General features: G+C 34.7%; 1 long non-coding RNA gene across 1 annotated transcript in view; it reads right to left on the bottom strand.

Annotated features, from left to right (window-relative positions):
* LOC127563048 (uncharacterized) overlaps positions 1-19,865 on the bottom strand; it is a 63,325-nt gene extending 43,460 nt beyond the window's left edge. The window contains exons 1-2 of the long non-coding RNA XR_007953878.1: positions 19,714-19,865; positions 10,766-10,927 (exon numbers count right to left, since the gene is read on the bottom strand). This is a non-coding gene — a long non-coding RNA (uncharacterized LOC127563048). The remainder of the gene's footprint in view (positions 1-10,765; positions 10,928-19,713) is intronic.
* Between the last annotated feature and the right edge of the window lie 1,886 nt (positions 19,866-21,751).

Raw genomic sequence — 21,751 nt, 5'->3', positions numbered from 1 at the left:
TAGATATTGTCCAACCAACATTTTAATAATCCTCTCTAGAGTTTTCTCAGTAATAGCAGTCAAGTTACACTTTGCAAAATTTTTTTTCTTCCCTTTCTTGAAAGTTGGCATAACATCCCCAATCTGTTTTCCATAAACTTTTAAAGATGACTGATATCAGCCCAGCAGTCACATTTGTCAGTTATTTCAGGGTGTGAGGACATATCATCGAAGCCAGGTGATTTGAATTTGCCAAGGGAAGCTGAATGATATCTTGCTATCTCCTTATTTATCTTGGATATTAACTCCCCATTAGTCATTTTTGTCTTGTCATTTCCAGTGTAAAGGTCATTCATCTTTGCAGAGACATTTTGCAACAAAAACAAAATATCTGAGCAGTTCTCCTATCAATTATCAATCATTATCCTACCAGCTCCCAACAAAAGTCTTATCCCTTATTTGATCTTTCTTTTTTACCAATATAATTTTTAAAAGTCCTTTTTGTTGTTCTTAGCTTCATTCATGAGTTTCAGCTCATTCTAAGGTTTAGCATTCCTGACAGGACCATTTGACACTCTTATAACCCTCTTATATTACTTGGTTTGACTTCCATGTTCTCTCTTTTTTGAAAAACCTAAGTTGGATATTTAACATATATAGGACTGCTTGCCATCTTGGGGGGGGGGGGGTGGAGGGAGGGAGGGGAAAAAAACGAAATATAAGTGAGTGCAAGGGATAATGTTGTAAAAAAATTATCCTGGCATGGATTCTGTCAATACAAAGTTATTATTAAATAAAATTAAATTAAAAAAAAAAAGAAAAACCTAAGTTGGTTGGTCAATTCCTTTTGCATCTACATCAGTCTCTTCAGATAGATTCCATTTTTCTTCCTTATTGGAATCATTTTCTTGTGTATCTTTACATTTCACTCTTGAATATCTTTCATCCTTCCCAGGCTGATTTCATTGAAACATTTTAGTCCATGGGATCCTACTTTATCTTTTCTTTGAATCTGTTGAAATATTATTTCTCAAAATCTAGGTAGCATGTCAGACTATATATCCCCATTATATTCTTTCTCAATAACTCTAGGATAGAATAGTCCCATCCCCCCAAAAAAAATTCTCATTGTTTTTATCCTAGAAATCTTCCCATTATTGAAAATTAGATCTATAATGGAATTTCCCATTCTTTTTTCTCCGTTTTATAAAAGATAAAATTATTTTTTATACCACAAACAGCAAGTGTTAGGATTCTGGAAACAAAGTAATATGAATTAACAGTACAAGAAATGTTAGGATAGATGCTATATTAGTGAAAGACAGTTATCATCCTCCCTCCCCACCCCCAAACACACACACACACATTCAGACTATAGACACAAAAACAACAATTATTCTTCTCCCACTTAGATTCATTCATGGGAGTCTAAAGTCTTTTTCTCTGTGTATAAGGAAAGTTTCTTTCTTAAAAGTTAATTTACCTTCATTTTAAATGTTTCTTTTATCTTTTAAAATGGTGTTAATCATGAAAATTTTCTAATCTGGTTGTAATTAATTGAGAATGTAATTGAGAGGAGTTAGTTAAGACAAATATCCTAAGAAGAAAGATTTAAAACTGAGATATTTACCCAGAATGTTGTCTCTGCTCAGGGTTCAGAGATTAAAAGAGAAATTTTGCCTTTTTTGCTATAACTCCCCAGAGCAGAGAGAATATTTCTATCAAGAAACCTATATAATCAATGAGACAGTAGTAGATTGGGAGAGAATAAGAGTGGCGGAGCAACCCTGTTTGTCATCCCATTGCAAATGAATAAATGAATATGTAAATAAGATCCATTATTATTCATGTAATTATTATTTTCATATTCTGAGCTTTTGTTTAATACTCAACAAACCATTATGGTGTTAACACTGTGAGTTAATCTATTTAATTTAATAGTGCATTTTGTTTCTTTCAGGAGCTTAAAAAAAGCAGAGAAACTTTAAATGATCATTGGCTAGTTTAAAATATTTATCATATATTTTTAAGTCAACTCTATACAAAATTCTTTTTGAGCTCTATCAAACCATGAATATTTTCAAATCTAATATTCCAGGACTCTAATGTGGTTCTAATTTCATCAGTGTAGTTATTTCCTCCAGTGATAGAGATTGCTACCCATCCATGTTCATCTATCCTTTGTGACTCTTGCCCATGATCTGTTGAACACAGACAAAAAAAATTATCAAAAGACAAAACACACATTTGTTTTGAAGGGTCTCTTACAACCCGGCCATGTTCATTCTCAAGTTTTTCATTCAACATTGATTGATGTTGAAAAGTATGTTTAAAATATCCTCAAGATCATTAGAAATGTTTTATCAGTCTATTCAGATTTAACAAAGGACACCATTATCACTTGGTTATTTCAAATACCTCTCCAATGGATCTACAACTTGCTATTAGTTAATAACTATTTGGGGATAGGCAAACTGGGGAGAAAAAGAACTTGGAGCCCAGAAACTGAGGTAAGGTCCTCTATTATAATCAATAACTAAACAAAAAATATATCTAGCCTTTGCTGGAAGACCTCCAGTGAAAAGGAATCTCCCAAGACAGTCCATTCCATTTTGGAGGATTCTATTTTTCTGTCATCAAGACTAAATTAGACCTCTAGAACTTCTACCCATACTAGAAACGGAAAAAAGGAGGAGTTGTGAGTGTAATGGGAAACTAAGAACTTCCCAAGAAAGCCATTTGAAGAGAACCCCAAAACTTAAACCTTTCACTTGATAATTCCAGACCCAATTTCAAGGGTCTGTTAATCATTAAGACTCTGGAAAGGAAAACAAAAACCTGCTCCTCTAGTAGAAATACAGATATTTCCAAGATCTGTCCAAGAGATCAGAACCTCTACTTAACTTCTTAGAAGAAGCTAATTAATTGATGAACTGGAGACATTCCAAAGGATCTGTAAACTGGGTAATCTCTATTTGTTGAAGAATCCAGAAGTAAACTGAGCTTCCTTGGTTATCCTAGTTTAATGGATTACTTACCTCTAAACAAATCTCTTTGTGAGGGCATTATATGGTGTCTTATAAAATCATTAACTAAGATAGATTGAGATTTAATTTATCAGGGAAATGGAATAGGGTAAATAGTTGTAAAACTGACTATCATAAAATTCAGGTCAAAATTTAACAAGTTCATGTTACTTCCAAGCATTATTCTTGTGGTCATGACTATATAACTCATTTCAATCTCTGTGGAAATTAACCTCTCTAGTCTGGTCTGGAGTCCAGTCTGGAGATGTTCACTTCTTGCAAGTTGCTAAGAATAAATATTTCTATTCTTTATTTGAGATATCTCTGAGTATTTGTAAATTGGATTTGCTATACCAAACAGTTAGGTTAAATTGCAAAAATCAAAGGGTCATGAATTCATCATGTGATACTATAAAATTCAGAGTTGGAAAGGACTTTAGAAATCATGTAATTCAAAACTCATTTTCAGAAGAAACTAAGATCCAGAGAAATTAAGAATACCTGACAAAGTTAGAATTTGAATCCAGATCCTCTGACTCTGTTTCTTTCCACTACAAATTTAGAGTGGAAAAATATTTTTGAGATCATCTTATTCTTTCCCTGCAATTTCCAGATCATAAAACTGAGTTCCAAAGCAATAAAGTAACTTTGCTCAAATTCACAGAAGTAGCAAATGACTAATCTGAGATTTGACTCCAGATCCTCCAATTCCAAATCTGTGTCCTTACAATTACATCAAGATAAAGAAATAATAACTCCATGGAGGGAGCTGCAGTAACTAAAAGAGAAATCTTTCAAATTAATTGAAGTGACAGATTGATTTTTAAATAAAAAATAAGCATTAAAGTTGGATTCAATTTACTTAGATTCTGAGCATCTTGAGGGTAAGGATTGTCCTTTGCTTCTTTTTGTATTCCCCTGTACTTAGCACAGTGCCTGCTTTTTTCTTTTTCAGTTGTGCAATCATATCCAATTTTTTATGACCCTAAGGACAATAATACATCAGGTCCTTCTGTCTTCTGCTATCTTTCAAAGTCTGTTCAAGTTTTAATGCTATCCATGGGGTTTTCTTGACAAAGATACTGGAGTGATTTGCAATTTCCTTCTCCAGTGGATTACCTTTTGTCAGAATTCTCCATTATTATAGGTCTGTCTTGGGTAATCCTGTACCTCACAACTCATAATTGTGGCTTCCCAAGCCCCTCCACCACAACAAGGAAGTAATCCAGGAGGGACTTAAATTAAATGACCTACTAAAAGTTTGTTGACTAGTTGGCTGCTTGGTACAAATGTTTGTTGACTAGTTGGCTGCTTGGTTGACTAGCTTCTTTGAATAAGTTCTATTTCCTGTTTATATAATGTAGTAGGTAACTGAGCTTTTTCTTTCTTTTAGAGTTTTGGGAAATTTCTTTTCAAATATGATGGGTGAAGAAATTCTTTCAGAAGAATTTGATTTAGGAGGCACTGTATTTAACTTTTTTTATTGCTAAACTTCCTTCTTAAACATTTTCCTTGCTATTAGTCTTTATCACACTTGGCAGATGGCATTGTTATTGAATCTCCCTAACACCCCAAACACAGTAACTATGTTACAACACTTTAAAAGGCATAGATGATTAAGTTTAGATAATAGTGATATGGAATGGAAGACACCAATGAAGAATAGTTTAGTTGAGAAAAGACCTGGGGATTTGAGTTTTAATACATGGCAAGGTCTTAGTCAATGGTTTGACATAGCAATCAAAACAACAAAGGTCATCCTGATCTCTATGAAAATATGATTAGGATTCAGAACCTATTAAAATTCTATTCCAATGTTGCATAACAACACAGAGTTGACTGAATGCTTGTTGGAAGTGAGGATTGTTTCATTTATTGTATTTGTATCCAGAGTGCCCAGCCCAGCGTCTGGATCTTAGTGGCCATTAAATAAATTTTTGTTGGTTGACTGACTGATTGTTCCTGCGCTTTGCTCTAAAAACATTCAGTGCAATGGAGAGAGCACTGGATTTGGAACTAAAGTGTTTCTTCTCCTGACACTTGCTATCTCTATGAGCTTGGACAAATTAGACTCCTTGGCCTCAGTTTCCTCATTTGTAAATTAAGGAGGCTGGACTTCAGTAGATTATCTCTATGATTTTCAAACAGCTTTAAATCAATGTTCCTACCCATGAGCCTATTAACACAAACTAAAGCAAGTGTCCTGCCAAACTGTAAATGCTTTTGAGTATGAGCTTAGTGAAAAACTATGTATTATTGAAGGACCAGTCAAACTTGATTAATTTATTTTTGTAAGTTTTTTTATTAAAGATTTTTATTTTCAACATTCACCTTGTATTCCACCTGTCAGATTAGTTAGAGTGACAGGGAAAGATAATGTGGAATGTTGGAGGGGATGTGGGAAAACAGGGACACTGATACATTGTTGGTGGAATTGTGAACACATCCAGCCATTCTGGAGAGTGATTTGGAACTATGCTCAAAAAGTTATCAAACGGTGCATACCCTTTGATCCAGCAGTGTTTCTACTGGGCTTATACCCCAAAGAGATACTAAAGAAGGGAAAGGGACCTGTATGTGCCAAAATGTTTGTGGCAGCCCTGTTTGTAGTGGCTAGAAACTGGAAAATGAATGGATGCCCATCAATTGGAGAATGGTTGAGTAAATTGTGGTATATGAATGTTATGGAATATTATTGTTCTGTAAGGAATGACCAGCAGGATGAATACAGAGAGAACTGGCGAGACTTATATGAACTGATGCTAAGTGAAATGAGCAGAACCAGGAGATCATTTTGTACCTCAACAATGATACTGTTTGAGGATGTATTCTGATGGAAGTGGATCTCTTCTATAAAGAGAGCTAATTCAGTTTCAATTGATCAAGGATGGACAGAAGCAGCTACACTCAAAGAATGAACACTGGGAAATGAATATAAACTGCTTGCATTTTTGTTTTTCTTCCCGGGTTATTTATACCTTCTGAATTCAATTCTCCCTATGCAACAAGAGAACTGTTCGGTTCTGCACACATATATTGTATCTAGGATATACTGTAACCTATTTAACATGTAAAGGATTGCTTGTCATCTGGAGGAGGGGGTGAAGGGAGGGAGGGGAAAAATCAGAACAGAAGATAATGCTGTAAAAAATTACCCAGGCATGGGTTCTAGCAATAAAAAAAGTAATTAAAAAAAAAAACCTTGTGTTCCAAATTTTCCCCTCCCTTCCCCCACCTCCTTCCTTAGATGACAATTAACCCAATATATGTTAAATATGTGCAATTCATATATATATATATATATGTATATATATATTTCTACAATTATGTTGCACAAGAAAAATCAGATCAAAAAGGGAAAAAAATGAGAAAGAAAATAAAACACAAGCAAACAACATCAAAAAGAGTGAAATGCTATGTTGTGATCTACACTCAGTCTCTATTGTCTCTCTCTGGGTGCAGATGGCTCTCTTCATCACAAGACCATAGGAACTGGCCTGAATCACCTCACTGTTGAAAAAAGCCACACCCATCAGAAATGATCATTTTATAATCTTCTTGTTGCCATGTATAATGATTTCTTGGTTCTATTCACTTCACTTAGCATCAATTCATGTAAGCCTCTCCAGACCTTTTTGAAATCATCCTATAGATTGTTTCTGATAAAATAATAATATCCCATAACATTCATATAACATAATTTATTCAGCCATTCTCCAAGTAATGGGCATCTACTCGGTTTTCAATTCTTGCCAAAACAAAAAGGACTGCTACAAACAGTTTTACGTATGTGGGGACTTTTCCCTTTTTTATGATCCCTTTTAGATATAGGTCCAATAGAGACACTTCTGGATCAAAGGATATGCACATTTTGATAGCCTTGTATTAGTGTCCCAGTTTCCCCCCATCCTCTTCAACATTCATCATCTTTTCCTTTCATCTTAGCCAATCTGAGAGGTATGTAATGGTCCTTCAGAGTTGTCTTAATTTGCATTTCTCTGACCAATAATGATTTAAAGCATTTTTTCATATGACTAGAAATGGTTTTAATTTCTTTATCTGAAAATTGCCTGTTCATATCCTTTGACTATTTAGCAATTGGAGAATGACTTGGATTCTCATAAATTTGAGTCAGTTCTCTATATATTTTTTAGAAATGAGAACTTTATCACAATCCTTGGATGTAAAAAAATTTTCCCTAGTTTATTGCTTCCCTTCTACTTTTGTCTACACCTTTTAACTTAATATACTCAAAATTATCCATTTTGCATTCCACAATATACTCTAGTTCTTCTTTAGCCACAAAGTCCTTCCTTCTCCACAGATCTGAGAGGTAGACTATTCTTTGTTTTTCTAATTTGCTTATAGTATCACTGTTTATGTCTAAATCATAAACCCATTTCAACCTTATTTTGATATGAGGTGTTAGGTGGCAGTCAAAGCCAAGTTTCTGTGATGCGTATTTCTAATTCTCCCATCAATTTTTGTCAGATAGTGAATTATTATCTTAGAAGCTGGGGTCTTTGGGTTTATCAAATAATAGATTGCTATAGTCATTGGCTATTTTATTCTGTGAACCTAACCTATTCCATTGATTAACTGCTCAATTTCCTAGTCAGTACCAAATGGTTTTGATGACTGCTGTTTTATAATATAGTTTTAGGTCTGGTATAGCTAGGCTACTTTCATTTGCATTTTTTCATTAATTCCCTTGAAATTCTTGACCTATTGTCTTCCAGATAATCTAATCAGTTTAGAGAAGCATGTGACTAAGTTACCCAAAGAGACTTTATACTGTTAAACAATATAGGCCTTCTGGAACATATCATCCCATCTCATGACTCAAGGCCTTTTCATTGGAGTTCTCTCATGCTGGGAATGCTCTCTCCCTTCTGACTTCCTGGATTCCTCCAAGACTTAAATCCCAGCTTCTTTAATCAGCCTTGTAGACTACTATCATTACTGCTTCTCCCAGAACCCCTCTCTGCACTCAAGTACCTTCTCTCTGTGATGATTTCCTATTTACACTATATGTGTCATATGTATATAGTTATTTGCATGCTGTCTCTTCTCTCAGTAGAGTGTAAGCTCCTTGAGGGCAGGGACAGTTTTTTTCCTTTTTCTATACTTCCAGTGCTTAACACAGTGCATGATAACAGAGTAAGCACTTACTGAATCCTTGTTGACTGAATAAAATGTGAATCTTTCATCTGGACTTTATTTTCTAATTACTTAAAGGGTTACTTTCTTGTGAAAGAAAGAGTGAATCTATTCTGTTTGGAACCAGAGGGAAAAATTAAGGACAATGTGCACACACAGTGAGGAAAACAAAAAGTAATGGATCTGCTTAGGTAAGTAGTGAGATCTCTGTTACTAAGCAGATTCAAACAAGGATTAGATGGTGACTTGGAAATGTCATAGAATACTTTCATACTTTTGATTATAGGTTAGACCTTTAAGGTCACTTCAAAATTTTAATCTGTGACTCTATAATTATAATAACAACAAAACACGATCCAACAAATTATAGGTATCCCATGTGGCATTTGTGTATTTTTTGTGATTGCTATATTTAAATAATTCTTTATAGAAATTTCTTTAGAGGTTTTTTAAGTAATCTGAATGTAACCTGAGCTACACTATTTTCACTAGCTTTCACATAAAAATGGAAATATTTTTCTCTTACTTATGGAAATAGGAATGGGAATCATTTTTCAACTCTAAAATGAAAGATGATTTCAACATGGCTTTCTTGATTTACATTTAAACTGCATCCTTATCTATAACACCATATGGATGTACCACCATTTCTTTGGTGAATATTTTCTTAGTATGCTTTTTGATACTGATTTCTATAATTCTGGATGACACTCAAGAAAGATTGCATTAGCTTGTAAAATGAGAGGCAAAGTGGGTTGTTGGGAATGGGGGGTGATATATGGCTGGCTAACTCTATTATATAGAATATTCTAATCTTAGAGATGGAAAGATACAAGAAGTCAACTAGACCAGCACTACCTGAAGTATCTTTCACAAAGGCTCATCTAGTCTCTGCTGGATAACTAGTCACGAGGGACTAGTGTCCCACTAATAATGATTCCAAAGATAGTCCATTTTATTTTCAAACAAATCTAATCTTGGGAAGTTTTTTCACAATGTTGAAGCAAAATCTGCTTCCCTTTTTATTTTATTCATTGTCCCTCTAAGACCACAAAAAGAATCCTTTCTCATATATGAGAATCTTATAAATAGTTGAATGCCCTCTAAATCTCTTCTCAAAGCTAAATGTTATTATTTCCAGTTCTCTTAGCTGTTCCTCATGTGTCATGACTTAAATTTTTCTCTCTTTATTTACTCTGATCCAGATCTGCTTTAGCTAATCAATAACATTCTTAAACTATAGTGTCCATAAATTCTTCATATGTGTTCTAAATCATACAAAGGAAGAAACCTTGGGTTAAATCCAACCCCCAGTATTTACTGCTGGTGAGAATTTGGATGAATTGTTTAAATCCTTAGAATGTGGTGTCCTCATTTTACAAATGAGGAAATTTGACTAGATGGCCTCTAAAGTCATCTGTAGCTCTAAACAAGACACTGTAATCAAGATATAGATAGTGGGATTATTATTTGTTTTATTTCAGACAAAATACTTCTCCTTCCAAATAAAATTGTATTTGCTTCTTTGACTTGCATATTTCAATGTTAGTTTTTTGAGCCACTAAAATCCTCAAATATTTTCACATAACTTACATGAAAAACAAATTTTATTTAGTCATATTTAGTCATGTCCAACTCTTTGTGACCTCTTTTGAGGTTTTCTTGGCAAAAAAATTAGGATATTTTTCCATTTCCATCTCAGATTACAGATGAGGAAACTGAAGTGAAGTTAAGTGATTTGCCCAAAATCATACCTCTAGTAAGTTTCAGAGATCAGAATTAAATTCAGGTCTTTCTAACCATAGGCCCAGCATTGTGCCATCTAGATGATCTATCCCTTATCCTACAAGTATGTGGAGTTTTTTGAATCTAAGCACAGGACTTGATATTTCTTATAATTGCATTTTATTTTATTAGATTCAGTCCATCATTCCTGTCTGTCAGGATATTTTTTATCCTGATTCTGTCATCCAACATAGTAACTATCCCATTTAGTTTTGTGTCAGCTTCCAGTTGGATCAAATTGACATGTATCCAGTCATTCATATATTTTATAATACTAACAAAAAAAAAAAAAAGAAGAAGAAGAAGAACCAAAGACAGAGCCCCAAAACACTCCACTAGAGACTTCTTCTTGGATCCAGGCAGTCAATCAACTCACTAATATTTTAGCAAGTCATCCATATGTCTCTATATTGTCTATAAAGTAAGAAACTCAAGTGTCTTATGTAATCCAAGTATACTTATGTCTCTAGTTCCTCAATTAATATCAAGAAGAGAATTTAACAATGAAAAAAAGATTTAACATAAAACAATAAATAAAAATGCCTAGGATTAATTACAAAATGCTATGAAAGATCATGAGAAAGATAACGTTTATCTGGGAGTATCTACAAGGAAAAAGTAAATCTTAGCTTTGAAGGAATGGAATTTTAACTGGCACAGACATGAGGTAAACAAATCTTACAGATATAGACAATATTGTGAGTAAGGCACAAATGAGGGAAAGTGTGAACTATTTTGAAGAAATAATGAGTAAATTTATTCATCTAGAGATAACCCAACCAATTGACATAAAAAATATAAAGCATTCTACAAACCTTAAAACTCTATATAAAAGCTTCCTTTTTCTTCTTCCTCTTCTCATTTTTCTTTTCCTCCTCCTCCTTCTTGTTCTTCCTTCTTTTTGTTTCCTCCTCATCTTCCTCTTTATCTTTCTCCTCTTTTTTCTTCCTTCACCTCTGTCTTCTCTCTCTCCTTCTCTGTGGAGCACAAAAAGAAAAAATTCAAAGGAAAAATAGGTTGGAACAAGATTGTGAAGGGCTTTGAATGACACTTTTATGAGTTAGACTTCATTCAGTTGAATATGGCAACCCACTGATAGATTTTTAGGTAGGAAATGTTATAATCAGAGATATGCTTCACAAACTGCTATAAGCATAGAGGCAGTTTGTTGTAGTGGATAGAAAAGCTGGCCTTAGCACCACATAGATTAACATAACTTATTCTCTTTCAAGAAAATATGGAATTTCCAAGCTAGAGAAACTAACAGTAAATTCAGCAGAAACGGAAGAAAAATATCATGTTGAGCAGGAGGGAAAATGAGGCAGAGAGGCCTATTGCAAAGTGAAAAGGAGGCAGTTGAGTGGTGGTGAAAATGGGAGTATTCAACTATGATAGCTAAGAGAATATCAAAGACAAATTCTAGTTCTCTTACTCTAAAATTCAATGGTTGAAGACACTAGAAATGGGAAATATATACCAGACCCCTTAGAAATCAATGGGACAATCTTCAAACTTCCATTTGTTTCTCATATGGGTACCAGTCAGTCAAGCAATTCAGTTCAATCATTTTTCAGTCATGTCCAACTCTTCATGACCCCATTTGGTAACTTCAAGGAGAAAGCTAGATAATCCTCAAGGGATTCTAGTGGCAGTCAGAGAGTTGTGGAAATCTTCTTTTAGTCAGAGGCACAGGTTCTTTGTGAAAGAATTCTCGAATCTGAAAAGTTTTAGGTGGCAAAAATGGAAGTTTACTGTTGGGTGAGAAGTCAGCTTTGCTAGAAGACTGACTTCATAATGGCAAAGTCCTGTTAGGGAAATTGAGACTGGCTCAGAAGAGAAGGTCTTCTCAGCAGTCAGGGTCCTGACAGGCATTTATACCAAAGGACAAGGCATAGTCCTGCTTTGGACATTCTACAAAGAAGTGAGTTTAAAATTGCCCTTTAATAGGGAATCTTGAGGCTCCGGTTTCAGGTTGAAAAGAAAGCCAAAGTCCCCAAGCCTAGATCTCCAATTGAATGAGAAATTATTTTTGAAAACTTCTGAAATTTGGAATTTCCTTAAGATTTACCTTAGAAAAAGCCAGCCAGGTGAATATGCTCTCTCTCATAGACTCTCTGGAATCTAGAGAGATAGCTTCCCAGGAGGGCCTGAGACTCGAATCTCCCTTTTGTACATATCAAAAGGTACACAATTTTAGAGTGTTCATTTTACAGATTAAAGGGAGCATGCTAATAAAGTGACATAGCACATAGAAGGAAGCTGAAAAGGACCAAAACATTGAAGAAAAGTCTAGAGAATAGCATGGTGAGAAATGAAGACGTGGCTCACTTTCTCTTCTATCTTGTGCTTCCATATAAAGTAAGTTTTCTGAGGGCCGGGACTGTTTTGTTTATGTCATTGTATCCCCAGTGTTTAGCACATTGCCTGAATATAAATGCTTGTCAAATTGAATTTAGTATTTCTCCCCAGTGTGAAAATATTCAATGACAATAATAATTGTATGTTCAAGTATGTGCCTTGCAATATTTAAATAAAGATAATAATGTACTTTGACTTTTTAAAATCCCCTAGAAATTGCCTAGAGAGGAAATATGCAATAATAACCTGGTTATTACCAAACTGTCATTCAGCATGTTTTCAGTGAGATCAAGGAACAGCAGAGGGATGTCACAATTCTAAAATATACATCTTGAGAATGTTTAACAGCAGAAAAGTAATTCTCTTTCCTGTTTAGTTGTTAGCAACCAAATTTATCAAATATACCTTCTTCATCTTCATTCCCAGACACACAATTAATTCTAGATTTATTTATTAACTTATTGATCCCAATTTTTTTATTGACCTAAGAAATTCCCAGGAAAGAAACCCTATCTCTGCCCCCTCTTCTCTACCCTAGCAGATTAACAGCTATTCTCCCAAACAGAATCTCAGCATTGATTGGGACACTGGGAACTAGAGTGAATGGTTGAAAGTCAAAGGGGAAATCTAGGTTACCCAATGGATAGAGCTCCAGGCATGGAATTAGGAGAGTTTAGTTCAAATCCAGCCTTAGATATTTACTAGCTGTGTGACCCCCAGGCAAGTCACTTAACCCTGTTTGCCTCAATTTCTTAATCAGTCAAATGAAGTGGAAAAGGAAATATCCAATCACTCTAGGACCTTTGCAAAGAACAATCCAGATGTGTTCTCAAGGAGTTGGACACAACTTAAAATGACTAAATGATTAAAATGAAAGTCAAAAAACTGATAAGCACCACAAGTGAGAAATAAGCATTTATTAAACACTTACTATGCTCCAGGTACTGTGCTTAGTGCTCTCTAAATATTATCTCATTTGATCCTCACAATAACCCTGGGAAGCAAGTGATCTTATTATCCTCATTTTACAAGTGAGGAATTTAAAACAAATAGAGGTTAAATGAATTAGTCTGGGTCATGTAACTAGGGAGTATTCAATTCCAGATTTAAACTCAGGTCTTCCTGTCTTCAGGCCATTGTAATGTTTTAGCCATTGTAGACATCTTGCTGCTTTGAAAGTAAGATACTGAGGCTCGCTCTCCATTCACTATGAAAGGTTGCCTCTAAATTTTGGGATAACATAACAAATGATGTACCCTTGATATGCTATTGAACTGAAATAAAATGATTTGACCTAAAAGAGGACTTTAAATTACATATGTGAACATGAATAAAGTGTAACTACTGTTTAGGACAGCTCACAATGACTCCAGGAGTGATATTCTCCTGAAACTATTACTAGTATGCACTTAGGCACATACCTTCTATTTAAGAAATTAGTTCACATTATACAAAAAACCTCTTCATTAAGTGACTAGTATTATTGCCTCTAACATTACCTTTCATCTACTAAAAAAAAAAAAAAGTTTTGTGTTCTGAATTATAAATATCATCTTCCCCTTCAAAGATAAAATCCTTGAGAACAGGGATTAATTTTATTTCTTTTTCTTGGTTTCCCCAGTGTTTAGCACAGGGCCTAAAACAAAGAAAGTTTCTAATAAATACGTGTTAACTAATCAATTGATTGATTTACAGATTGAATTCTCACAGAATTTTAAGTGATGGTGCAGGATGTTGAAAACTCAGTGGGATGAAGTGATAGTCTGATAGTTTGGACAGAAATTAAATGGATCATAGGATCATAGAATTTGATCTAGAAGGGATCTTAGAGGCCATCTTACAGATAAGACAGAAGCTAATCAAGGCTAAATAACTTGTCTGAGGTCACACATATAATAAATGTCAGAGGTGAGATTGGAACCAAAACTGTCTAGCCATTTTGAACCATGAAAATTCCAAATTGTGGGATAATAAGAGTTGTTGGCCAGATACATAATACTCAGAAAATTCCAAGAAATGGAAAATAAGGGTATAGTTAAAGATCATATTAATTTTTAAAGATATACATTCATCTGCACATAAACATATAGTATTAGTTTTTAGTTCTTCTTGCTTCATTCTGTATCAGTTCATTCAAGACTTTGCATGTATCTTTGAAATCATCCACCCCTTCTTTTCTTACAATAGGTACTCTCACATTCATATTCCATTTTAAACCATTTCTAAGATGATAGGTATATCTTTAGTTTCTAGTTTATTTCTACCACAAAGCTGCAGTAAACATTTTAAAGGATTTTTTTCCCCTTTTTCTTTGATCTCATTGAGATATGGCCCTAGCAGTTATAGCTGGGTCAGAGGGAAATGTTCTGGTTAGTAGTTTTTTGTGTATAATTCCAAATTACTTTCCAGAATACTTGTACTCATTCACCAATAGTGCATCAGTATGCCGGTATTCCCATAGCCTCCCAAACATCTGGTTTTTTTTCCTCTTTTTGTCATTTTTGCCAATCCAATGGGTATGAGGTAGCATCTCACAATTAATTTGCATTTCTTTAATTAGTTATTATTTAAAAAACCTTTCCATATGGCTATAGTTAGTCTGGGGTTTTTCCCTTTCAGAATGCATGTTATATTCTTGGATCATTTATCAATTAGGAAATTACTCTTATTTTTATAAATTTGAATCAGTTCCTTATGATTTTTGGAAATTAGATCATTATCAGAGAAACATGCTGAAATGATTCTTTCCCACTTAATTGTTTCATTTTAAACCTTAGCTTTATTCGATATGTTTGTGCAAGAATGATTTAATTTTACATAAGCAAAAGCATACATTTTATTTTTCATGATAATTTCTTCATGACATCTTTTTCTATCCATTCTGGATTTAGAATCAGAAATACCTGGGGTCAAATTCTGATAGCTTATTTGTAGCTGTGTGATCAATGAATGTTACTTTAGCTCTCCAACCCCCTGTTTACTCAATGCTTGAGATTTATATGTGTATGTGTGTATAAAATGATGTTATACATATATGCATAAATATATATTCTATACAAAACAGAGACATATATGTAGATATAAATATAATACACAATCACACATATATAGAGATAGGTATAACATGACACATTTATAAATATATGTGCATATAATATATACCCACATATATAGATTATATTTACATATAATAGACACATATATAAATGCATATGTCCATATAATACAGACACATATATAAACGTGTGTTCATATAATACATACAGGCACGTATAGATATATGTACATGTAATATAAACATATATATATAATGCACACAGAATGCATATAAACATTTTTGTTCATATAATATATACTGGCATATATAGAGACATATCTGTTCATATAATACACACATACCGATATAAAGATATATGGATATATAATACACACAACCACATAGATAGATAGATATATGCATATATAATATACAGATACATTTATAGATATATGAATATATTATATGTATAGACAGATATGGAGATAATACATAGACACATAGATATAGATATAATACACATAGCTACATATATAAATATATATGGAAGAGAGAGAGAATTTTATATGTCTATGACACTATAAAACTGGAGATAGAAGAGAGATTAGGATTAGAAAAGAAGATCTGAGAGTCACATTCATACAAATAATAACTAATTTCATGGGAGTTTATGAGATTAATCAATGAGACAGTAAGTACTAGAGGCAGAAGAACATAAAACCTAGGCAGATCCTTGAAGACACTCAAAGATGTGACCTAGAAAATGTTTCAGTAGAAGAACTTGAGAGGAACAGTTAGCCAAATCACAAGAGAACCAGGAGAGAGCAATGTCACCAAAACCTAGAGAGGAGGGAGGATACACTCTTATGTTGCAGATCATTTCAAAGTTGCCTGCTGTGAGGGAAAGAGGACCCACCTAGAAGATTGCCTATCTTTTTGTCATTTCAATTCCTCCTCTTATAATATAATGTTGGGCAAGTCCTTTTGTCAGTTGCAAAAGGGACAAGATGACCTTGCAAGCTCCTTCCAGCTCTAAACTCTGTGATCCCATAATGCTCTAAAATAAAGACAACAATATTGCCTCTTACTAATTTCCACTCCATTGAGTTTGGATTAGAATTGTACTATTCACCTAGTTGCTCACAACAATGCTTGTCCCATTTATTTCACTTGAATGTTGTCTGTGAGAGTGCTCCAAAAATTATAAATCACTATACAAATGAAATGTATCTTTAAGTGACAAATGGAGTGAACTAAAACTGTTTGAGTTGTAATGGGAGGAGACAGGGATTTTTTATGTTTTAAGGTACTTGTATCCATGATACACAAGTAGAGTTCTAAGTTGTTGGTCTTTTTAATGTATTCCCTTCATATGTTTGTGGATGGAAGCACCTCATCTGTATTATGTTGAACCTCTCTTGCTCAAACCATTCTAAAGTTTCTCCTTTTCTAATATTAAAACTCAACTTGGATTTCAGACTAAACATTCCAACTATTTCCCAATTCCAACTCTCTGCTTTTTGCCAAATTGACTATTTTACTGTCTGCTGATCATGACTAGCTGTTTTTGCTCATTGTATTCCTAAATTCTCAGGTTGTTAGAGCCAAAAGAGAGATCAGGCTGGGTCAGTCATTGTTCATGCAGGAATTAAGATAATCGATGATTTTATCCATAATTTGCTGGACTGCAACCCTTTTTTATTATGGCTGTCAAGATTAATCATTTCATTTTTTGGACATCTTAAATGAAGACACTCCTCTCTGGCTCTATTTTTCATTCTGGCCTGCCTTGCCTCCATTCTTCAGCAACCTTCTCATCACAAATTTGTCTGCCCTTGGGATCCCATCTTTTCATTGGCTAATTCCTCCTGCAATCTCCATTTTAAGGAAATGCCCATTTTCAGTCTTTGACTTCTCTTCTACTTCATTTCTATCTCTCTGGGCTTCTTTCTGTACCATTCTCCTTTCTCTCCCTACCCACTTCTCAAGTTCCTTTTTTGGGAAATCTCCCTCTCCTACACCTCATTAAAAAGCTCCTCTAGGATAGGGACTTTCTTTTTTAATGTATATGTATCCCCAGAGATTAGCACAGTTATTGACATATAGAAAGTTTAATAAATACTTATTGATTGATTGATTGATTTAGCTGTTCCAAACATTCTCTTTCCTTTAAAACCCAAAGGCACTCCCTTCCTCACTCTCTTTGCTGGATACCTAGAATATTTTCTGGAGGTCATTCATTGTTAGATCTCTCTTTTCCCATCTTCCTTATTTTGTACCATTCAGACACCTTCCTCTTCTGTCTTCAACTTCACTCTGATCCTGGATGAAGGGCATTGGCCTTTTCCTGTGCCTAAACAACCCCTTAACATGCACCTTTGTGATGATAGCACGCCATCTTATTTCTCTTCTTTCTGCCTCAATTACATTCCTTGAAAAAGTTGTCTGTACCAAGTGCTGCCATTCTTCTTATCTTCCAACCTCTCTTCCTAACAACTTCATCTCCAACTGATACTGCTTTCTCCAATTACTTCCTAATTGACAAATCCTTTGGTCTTTTCCTAGTTCTCATTCTTCTTGACTTCCCTGCACTATTGTGTTTTAGGACAGGATACAAAAAATTATGCTTTAGTCACTTTAAAATGTATATCTATTTTGTGACACCCATTCCTACAAAATCATGAATAAAAATCTTTTCCTGGCTTCATCACCCAGAGTTCTTGGTACAATATTTGTCTCTTTCATAATCAGCTGTCAATATGATTTTTCTAAAGTGTGAGTCAGAGCCCCTACTCATCATATTCCAGTGTTTTTTTTTTTAATTACCTGCAGGATTAAATATAAACTTCTCTGTTTGGCCTTTAAAACATTTTATGGCCTGATTCCTCCTACCTTTTCATTGTAGCCTTTATGAAGTTCTGAGCACCCTTATCCCAAGACTACTCTCCTTGATGAATCAGTTCCCCCAGAACAAAGCAACTTCTATTCCAAAGAATTCTAAGAGTATCTCTGAGGGATTCGGGGTTATCCCAAATATAAATTACTAGTGTTTAGGATCCCCACTATCATATAATCAATTAATATCAATCAGCTTTTATAAAGAGATATATAAGGCAAAACTATAGCAAGAAGCTACCATTTCCCCTAAACCCATAGGACTACTCTCTTCTAGCTATTACCTTAGTACCTGAGAAGAGTTGGTTCCTCTCATGAGCAGTTGCTATGAAGCAATAGTTTACTTCTAAGGGTGACCCAGCTAATGAATAAGTCTCCATTGGTCCCTCTTGGCTGCCTTCCATCTACTTCTACGCTAGTTCCATCAGGCTATTACTTGGGGATGTGCTGGTGAATCACAAACTCTGGCCTGGAGTCTGGCTCTTCAATCTCTGACAGCTCACCCTCCTGACCTCCCAGGTTCACAAAAATGAAGCCCAACTCATTCCATCTCCAATATTCTTTTACATAAATTAGTGAAGACACAACAGAGATGGAAGACGCAGCAGGGTAATGTACTCTCTGGTTTCATGTAAGCTAGGTGGGGAGTTAGGCATCTGGCAGCAGGAACCCAGGCTGCCACTGGTATTTTTTCAGCCGCAGCAGAATCATGGCCCCAGGCATTAAGCTGGCTTCCCCAGGTTCACAGCAGCTCCTAGGATTGGTGTTTTTTGGATGCATTGGAGTCTCTAGTTCAGGAGTTATTCCAAAGGTTCCTCTTCTTGATAAACAGACCAGAAATAATACTTGTAGAAGCTTAAGTACATATGGAGATTGCATCATTAGAACACATTGTATATACTCAGGAGCTTTAGGCTTGTTGGCTAGTAAGAATAATCCCATTACATTAGTCTTTTCCCACTTTATTCCCATCCATCCAATCCCCCTATTATATCAGTCTCATGATTTGACACCTTGTATATATTCTTTGATTCAGTTACACTGGCATCTTACTCCCAATTGCTTCATCTCTCATCTCTGTGCTTTTTTGCTGATGTATCCACTCCATCCATGCCTAGAATAATACATAGTCTCTCTCTCTCTCTCTCTCTCTCTCTCTCTCTCTCTCTCTCTCTCTCTCTCTCTCTCTCTCTCTCCTTTTCCCTCCTTCTCTCTCTCTCTTTCTCTCCCTCCTTTCCTCCCCTCTTCCCCCCCCCCTCCTCTCTCTCTCTCTCTCTCTCTCTCTCTCTCTCTCTCTCTCTCTCTCTCTCTCTCTCTCTCTGTGTGTCTCTCTTTGTCTCTTTCTCTGTCTCTCTGTCTCTCTCTTTTTCTCCCTTTCCCTCTCTTTCTCTTCTTCAAAACTGAGCTCAAATCTCACTCCCCCTCCCCCTCTCCCCCCTCCCCCACAAAGGAGGCATTCCTCCCTGAGGTTACCTTCAATCTCCTCTGTATAATTTCCCTCAATGGAATATGAGCTCCATGTGGGCAGTGACTACATTTGCTTTTGAGAGTACTTCTGATGGTTGGTTCAGACCTGGAATATGGTAAGTGCCAATTAGCTCATTTGGTTAAAGCATCAGTTCTCAAACCTCCTGGTCTCAAGACCCCTTTATATTCTTAAAAATTAATGATGAATTCCCCACAGAATTTTGTTTAATGATATTTACATATTACAAATTAAAGTGTCTTGGCATTATTATGAAAATGGTTTTAAATTTGTATCCCTGAAAGGGTCTCATTAACCATCAAAAATCTTCAGAAAATACTTTCAGGACTACTCGGTAGAATATGGTGTTACTAATTCTTAGGTTTCAGATCCAAAACCTGCTTGAGTCACTGTTTAAGAGTCAACTAAGTGGGGAAATGAATAATATTCTAGGTGTTGGGGAATTCCTCCAATCAAAGGTCCTAAATCCCCAGCAAAAAAGTTTTTATTAAAAGGGAAAAAATTTAGTTAGTTTCAGTTTACTAGGTAGTTGCCAGATAAATGACAAGACCTACCAAACAAAGAAAGGTGCACATATATAATGTTTTTAAAAGTCATAGAAAGACATTACCATGAAAAAATATCTCCCAGGTAAGTTGCTCAGCCACTTTCCTTATTTGGAGGGTAAGAGGGAGAGGATGTCAAGTGATGTGGAAAGAACTTTGGAGTCTCTGGAGGTGCAAAGATCAGGTTTGTTCTAGTGGGAATATTTTCTTCTGGTTAATATTGTCAGAATATTCTGATTAGAACAGGAAACCCTAAAATAATGAAGGCCTTTTTCAAGAAAAATAGAATCACAGGCCAGTTCCAATGGTCTTTTGTTGAAGAGAGCCATCTGCAACCAGAGAGAGGACTGTGGGAATTGGGTGTGGATCACAACATGATCTTTTCATTGTTTTTATTGTTGTTTGTTTGCATTTTGTTCTTTTTCATTTTTTTCTTTTTGATCTGATTTTTCTTGTGTAAGATGACATTTGTGTGAAATATGTATAGAAGAATTGCACATGTTTAACACATATTGGATTACTTGCCATCTAGGGAAGGAGGTGGGGGGAAAGAGGAGAAAAATTTGGAAGACAAGATTTTGCAAGGATGAATATTGGAAATTATCCATGCAAATATTTTGAAAATAAAAGGCTTTAATAAAAAAAATTTGTTAAAAAAAGATAGAATCAGTGGGCTTATCCCACTGTTGAATAAGATATATACTGATGGTCTATATTTTTAAATCTTTATTTATTTTATTTTTAATTTATGAAATGTCAAGTATTTCCACAATATAACAAAAAGATGATGATAGATGAAACTGCAAATCTATCATGACAGCATGGTATTTCTTCTAAATATTTAATAAAATAATCATGTATTTTTCTTCCTCTCTCCTCCCCAACTCCCAGAAATGGCTATCATTAGGCACAAACTTGCATGTATACATATATGTAAAATCATTCTAAACATGCTTCTATTTATCAGTTCTTTCTCTGGATACAGATAGTATATTCCTTCATATGTCCTCTGTAGTTAATTTGGGTATTTATAATCGTCAATATGATTTATTCACTCAAAAGTTGTCCTTAAACCAATATTGCTGTTACTATATATAATGTTCTCTTGGTTATGTTTATTTTACTCTTTGTTACTTCATGCAATTATATCCATATTTTTCTAAGATCATCAAGTTCATCATTTCTTATAGCACAATAGTATTCTGTCCCAATCATATACCACAACTTGTTCAGTCATTCGTCAGATGATGGTCATCCCTGTATTTTCCAATTCTTTGCCACCAGAACTGCTATATTTATTTTCTATTTATAAAACACTGCAGCTCTGTTTCTTTGACCTCTAAAGTTTTTTCTTCCTAGGAGATATTTCCCCTTAATTTAGTCTACCACCTCTACATAGACTCAGAGTAAAGAAGACCTAAGTTCAAATCCTGTGTCAGATACAGTAAATGTCACTGACCCTGAACAAATTATATAAAAC

The sequence above is a fragment of the Antechinus flavipes genome, chromosome 4 (genome assembly GCF_016432865.1).
Source record: "Antechinus flavipes isolate AdamAnt ecotype Samford, QLD, Australia chromosome 4, AdamAnt_v2, whole genome shotgun sequence".
NCBI lineage: Eukaryota > Metazoa > Chordata > Mammalia > Dasyuromorphia > Dasyuridae > Antechinus > Antechinus flavipes.
Note: the sequence above shows the minus strand (reverse complement) of the source record. Positions and strands in the feature narration are given on the sequence as shown.